We start from the raw sequence: 6,618 nt of genomic DNA on the forward strand, positions 1-6,618 counted from the left end.
GATATCTTTGCTGGCTGTCAGCTGGCATTTGCCCTGCGCTCCAGAGGCCGCTTTCCACTCTTTACATGTGGCCTGTACATCTCGGAGCCAGCAATGAAAGCTAGTCAGCTCCTCCTCGTTCTAGGAATCTCACTTCCTCTTCTGCTCTTGGCTGGGTGAAAGCTGTTTTAAGGGCTCACCTGACCTCACTGGCCCACCTGGATAATGCAGTCAGATTTACTGGTTCCAGGGATTTAGGTGTAGCTAGCCTTAGGGGTCTGTTACTCTGTTTCCCACAGCCTTGTTATGACACAAGGTTAGGCCTAGTGTCATGAAATTGGAGATGAAAATTGGGGTTCCCCTAACCTGAGATGAGAAAAACAATAGTTTTAAAGTCCATATCTTGACCTTGTCCCTAAATTCAAGCGAGTAATTTTTTTTCAGTCTAGAATTAGAGAGTTTTCCAAGGTTCCTTATGAATTCCTATAGCCTGTTTTTGTTACCTCAGCTGAATAACTTTCTGCTCAAGGCTAGGAATATCTGATTCTCCGCCTGATTTAGTTATTTGTATATTAAATTCATATAGTAACTGTTAATTAAAATCTAATAAAAATAAATAAAAATTGGTCAACTCAAGGTTGGCTTATTACAGAAAAAACTCATTGCCAGGGAGGGCAGCAATTTGGCAAAATATATCAAAGACCTTAAAAATGGTATATACCCTTTGTCCTAGCAATTCCTCTTCAAATAACTTAAAGAAAAACCAAAATGGAAACAAAAATTATCTACAATGTTACTTTTTACAGCAGTATAATTTAAACAAGAAAACATAGAGACAACTTAAATGTTTGCACTAAACACTCCAGGAAGTCTTAAAAATATCCACTAATCTCATTGAGGTCCACTGGCTTTTTGAGAAAAACAGCGAAGGTTTCATAAATCATTAATCCTGCTAACCTGGCATGACTGATGGGAGAGAGATGTGTGCCTGAGTCAAGGACTACCTAACAGGAACACTCCACTGCAGACAGTGATTAAGGGAGCCCGCCAGATCCCACAGTCTAGAAGAAAACTGAGATCCAAGAGACACTTCAGAGATGTCAAAAGGGACATGGGTGGGATCTGAGGGAGTATATACATAAGCAACATACATATATGCAGGGACAAATAAATATACATCAAAATGCTAACAACACTTGCTATAAAGAAGTAAAGAGATGGCTACTACTTTATTCTCTGTGCTTTCTTGTGTTTTCAATTTTAAATAATGAACATGTATTATCATTTTAAAATTATTTAAAAGTCAATATAGTAATAGGAAGATAAAACACACAGCAACTAGAAAATGAAAATTTTTGCTGTGGTGTTAAGTGCCTAAATTACAACTACTTTAAAATAGAAATGTTTTATTATCCCATGGTAAACCAACTCTAGTTAATAATTGTGTAACTTTATGCAACCGAAACTGTTAGCCCTGGCCGGGTGGCTCTGCTAGTTGGAGCACTGTCCCATATACACCAAAAGGTTGCGGGTTCGATTCCCAGTCAGGGCACACACCTAGGTTGCAGGTTCGATCCCCAGTCAGGGCGCGAACAGGAGGCAACCGATCAGTGTTTCAATCCTCTCTCACACTGATGTTTCTCTCTTCTCTTCCTCTAAAATCAATAAAAACATATCCTTGGGTGAGGATTTAAAAAAAGAAAAGAAACTGTTAAATGAAGATAATCATTTCACAGGGGTGAAAGATCAAATGAAGATCAAAGGAGATATAAACGTAAAACACCAAGTGGGAGCTCCAGACTCAGAGCAGGTCTTCAATAAATTCTTGTTGCTAATCTCCACCTCCTTCACATCATGTGCTTCCAGGACATGACTAGCTGCCTCAATGGTCTCAAAGCATAGCTTTACCCCTTTACCCTGTGTTCTTTCTTCCTCTACTCCACTCCCCACAAAAACTATGCTTTTTCCTTCACATTCTCTGTGGTTACCATAGCCAGGGCTCCCCTTGCCTCACCTGACAAATTGGGATTACCTCCCTAGGTTTGCAAGGCATCTTAAACACCCCTTCCTTCACCTGACCTTGTGAGAGACAGAAGACCTCTTAGAGCCATGCCAAGCAGGTGCACCTGACATGCCATTGTCATATAGAAAGACAATGCCATCCTTCTAGGAATATGTTCAAAACAGAGCGGATCACGTGGATCATTTTCTGAACTGCAAATATGTGCAGCTGTGCAAAAATATACCCAAAGGCAAACGGCAAAATATGCCTCTGAGCACAATGGTCCTTCTAATAACATTCTTCAAATATTAATGAATTTAATAAAAATGACAAAAGTAAAAGAATAAAAGGCTGAAATTTGGAGACAAACCAAAATTCAGTCCCATGTGATTAGGAATGAAAAACAGACTTAAAGCTATCATAGGTTGGCATTAACACAGCAGCAAAAGTAGATTTTATTCAACCTCAAAATGCTAATTCATTCATTCAATCAAATTTAAGTGCCTGATATGCAGACAGAGTCTATCTTTCAAAACATCCAGTTCCAAAAGTCTTCAACATTTAAAATCCAGTCTTTTACCAACCATCAAGATATTGTACAATATTGCTTTCAAATGCCTTTCATAATTAGCATGCTAATGTTACTGACTTCGAGTACTGTTTCCTAAGTACTTTAAGGTTGGTAATGATTTTTCAGGCTAAACACACTTTAACTGAAAAATTTAAAGGTTAAGACAATTTTAAAATTTGAAGCATTCCAAATATTTTCAAAAAAAGAGATGGATGGATGGATGGATGGAAGGAAGGAAGGAAGGAAAGAAGGGAGGGACTGAGGAAGGGAGAATTGGTAGCAATTGAACACAAAAATTTTATCAAAATCTAAAATTCTGAAATTGAATGAAAAATTTCCAACTAGAATCTAATGATTCATCAGAATCATTCTGCATTAACTTAAATATGTACCTCCATTCAGCTATGTGAAATAGTAAGTAGGAGCCAGTTCAAGGTCCTAATAATGAAAAAGAACCAGAACTAGATGTGAGTAGTGAAAGTCAACGATTCTCTATCCCCAATCGAAATTTTCATTTCCAAAGATAATCATTATTCCCGTTTAAAGATTTCAGGTATAGGGAGAATTCAGCTAAGAATACAGATAGAATACCACAAGAGAATGTCACCCCCACTTTAAAATGCAAGAGTCATAACTGAGTTGGCAAACCAACCAGGTGAACTGAATTCCAAAGCATGACAAGCCGTCTGAAGAAACATGGACACACACACTGTTTCACCTTTGGTAAGACACAAGAGGGAGAGGCAATCAACCATGTAAGCAGGTCAGAAGAAAAGAGGAGCTACAATGGGTGCTTAAAGGCTTTAGGTAAAGAGATTGTAAGACTTACTTTGATAATTAGATAATGATCCTTAGAATCCTTCCTAATAACAAAATAATTTTCTAAAAAACAGGAAGAGCCAGTGTGAGTTTACTGGATTCCAAGCATCTTGCAAGCATGCTTTAGTGAATTAAATCTCATAACCCAGGAAGAAAGGGCTGTTAGTATCCTTGTTCCATAAGAGAGAAAATGGCACAGAGAGGGCCAGAGCTGGAATTCAAACCCCAACATCCTGACTATAGAGCCCAGCTCACAATTAGGATACTACACATTCTCTTCTCCAGTCCAGACATATCTTCTTAATGCAATTTAAACTACTTAAATAATTTCTTTTGCTCAGTTTGCACAGTAAACAAACAAGCATTCTCCTATTAATTATTCTCTTAGGTATATCAAGGTAGAATGCTAAGAAAGTCCTGTTTAATACAGAATTTAACTAAGCCTTTTTACCTTACAGGCAAGACTGTCATTACTTAAAGGTAACAATATGACTCTGATCTACACAGGAAAAGTAGAAAAGAAAACAGTGAGCAAATTAAATTGGAAAAGAACCCTTCTTAATCTTTTGTTCCCCTAAGCTAAAGAACACTTAAGAAACTAAGGCAATCTTAAGATTTACCTCACGCTGTGATGGAGCTATGGAAAAAGCACATCCCCCTTCTATTTCAATAGAATCTTTTCTCATATTGATGTTCAAGGACACTAACATACTACTGAATATAGATACACCTTATAGTCCAATGTAATTTCCAGTCCTTGCCGGCCCCTCCTGTGCACCGATCTTGTAACTATGTTCTTCCCTCTTTGAATGATAAACTTGCCCAGTTTACAAAGTCACTTTGTTTTCTACCTGAAGCGTCCAAAGAGTACCAGAAATTACTCACTCTAATGCCATTTGCAGACATAAAATTATAGTTCATTTGTCCTAGGTAATGATCTAGTAATTCTACTTGTGGAAATATAGTATAGATATCTCACTGAAGTGGGACATCGCGAGTGTTGAATAACAGTAAATGAATAAAATTAATCAGGAACATAAAATAATCCACATCAGCTGCAATCACAATGCAGTTCTTGAAAACACCAGCCATCAATCTGTGTGTACGTAGTGATCTCAAGTCTTCAATGGATCCAATTTCTTATATTCAACAGAATCACGCGTACCAATTTAAACTTTCATTTAACATATATTGAGAATAGCCATGATTGGAAGGAATGCAGGGGGGCAAAAAGCACTCTCATTTTAGCAGGCTAAAGTATTTCTGTTACCAGGACAATCTACTAGTGAAATATCTACTCTAGAATTAGAAGACTTTGACTTTCAAAGTTGACAGGCTCTCTCTGAAGTCCCATTTAGGATCTCATGTCCACCAATTCAGACATTTCAAGTTCTCTGAGAACTAGAAATGTTCCTAGCTCTCAGGCACTAGCAGCTAAATCCTAGCCCAAGAATATTTCTCAACTTTAAATTTAGAATCATCCTGTCTACTAGACCTTCCTGTCCATAAGGTCTGTATCTAAAATGGCCTCTCTCATTATTCTATATGTCGAGACTTTGCTTATTCTCATCATAGCATTTTAAAGTTTTTTTGCTGTTTATTTTTCCTCCATTTGCTTATAAGTTTCATCTTGTTCACTTTCCTGAAGGAGACTATAATTTTTTTCTGTTAAAAATTTTTTCTCTAATGACTTGCAATTTTAAGGGAAGGGATGCAGATTTCAAATTAAGCTAACAGCTTTCTCATTATCCAATGTAACATAAAAGTTCATGTAAAAAAAACAAAAGAGAATATTGCATTTAAAAATATTTTCCATGTAACCTTAGTTTAATGAATTCTGAACATTCGGCCCAGCTATTCTTAGCCTAGTTTCAATCCAAATCAATTCATGAACAGACCCCTTGTTTACACCAATTTCACCTACTTGCAAGAACAAACTAAAGGTTCATGAATACATTTCTCTGTCAAGAGGGAGTATTTACTTTTCAAGCTATGCACCAAGCCTGCAACAAGCACATACCTGGGCAAGGGAGGTTTCATTCCAGTATAAAGTGAATCATTAAGAGATACAGGAAAGTGTGTCATACAGCAAACATGTAATTCTTGTGATGGCGCTGGCCTGCTTCCTGGTGAACTTAGTAAATCCTCTCCGTTTTTATTAGGGTTGCAATTTATTCCCCCTCTTCTGCTGCTTTCCCGGGTCGCGGTCACAGTGCAGCTTGCACAATGGATTTCGCACGGTCATCCAACCTGGAAGATGGCACACTCGCTGCCGTAGCCGCCTCGGAACGCCTCCCGGGGAGACGGGCTAAAAGCAGCTCCCTTTCCGGCGGCGATGCCGCCGGAGGCGGCAGGTAGAGCGAGAGCAGCAGAAGGGCCCTGCTGGCGGCCCCAGCGCTGCACTGCAAAGCCCTCTGCACGCACCGCCAGCTCATTTATTCCGGTGCAGCATCCGCGAGCCTCGTCCAGGCTGCGCGGGGACGGGCCGCTTTCCCCACTGCACCCGGCAGGAAACGCTGGGGGCTCCCGCCCCCCTGAAGCTAAGCCACGCCTGTCGGCCGAACTGCGCTTTAATTTACCAAACGCTGTCCCAGGCGGTCTCCGATTTGACCCTCGCTCCCCGCCCGTGAGATGCGCCTGTTTTACAGACGAGGAAAGGACCTAGTCCGCAGACCCAGCGCTGTCCACACTGAAGGGCCGCCGCCTCGGGGCAGCGGCGACAGCAGGTGCGATGCCCCCGGCTCGCAGCCGCTCACCCGGCCCGCGAACCGCGCCACCGCCTCCGCTCGGGGGCCGGGGGCTCGGGCCTCCTATCCCCGCCGGCGCTCGGCCCCAGACCCCGGACCTCGGACCCCAGACTCCAGACCCCAGACCTCAGGTGCTTCACGCTCTGCCCCACAAGCTCACCGGCCGATCTCGCCAGACAGCGCCTGGAAGGACCGGGAAACTCCGCCTCCGCCTCCGCCGGCCAGGGTCCGGGACCCACGCTCTGAGGTGACGGCGGCGGCGGTCACCAGAAGGCCTTCGGGCTCCTGGGAAAGGAAAACCCGATCCCCCTTCAAGCGGCTGACATATCCAAGTCAGCCACAGCACCGCCCGCTTCCGCTTCCCCGCCTCCCGGCCTCCCCGCCTCCCCGCCTCCCCCGGGCGCCGCCCCGCCCCGCCCCGCCCCGCCGCCGCGGGGGGTTGTGGGTACCTCAAGGGCCCGAGGAGCCGCAGGGGAAGGAAGTCGTGGGGGAAGCCCGCC

At 42.6% G+C, this 6,618-nt stretch overlaps 1 protein-coding gene across 4 annotated transcripts in view; it reads right to left on the reverse strand.

The window, feature by feature from the left end:
- Nucleotides 1–6,505, reverse strand: part of LMBRD2 (LMBR1 domain containing 2) — a 37,686-nt gene extending 31,181 nt beyond the window's left edge. For all 4 annotated transcript variants that reach the window (XM_081132495.1, XM_081132494.1, XM_081132492.1 and 1 more), the window contains exons 1-2: nt 6,279–6,505; nt 5,392–5,621 (exon numbers count right to left, since the gene is read on the reverse strand). The gene's annotated coding sequence lies outside the window, so the exon portion shown is untranslated. The remainder of the gene's footprint in view (nt 1–5,391; nt 5,622–6,278) is intronic.
- Between the last annotated feature and the right edge of the window lie 113 nt (nt 6,506–6,618).

The sequence above is a fragment of the Miniopterus schreibersii genome (genome assembly GCF_964146895.1).
Source record: "Miniopterus schreibersii genome assembly, chromosome: 3".
Classification (NCBI taxonomy): domain Eukaryota; kingdom Metazoa; phylum Chordata; class Mammalia; order Chiroptera; family Miniopteridae; genus Miniopterus; species Miniopterus schreibersii.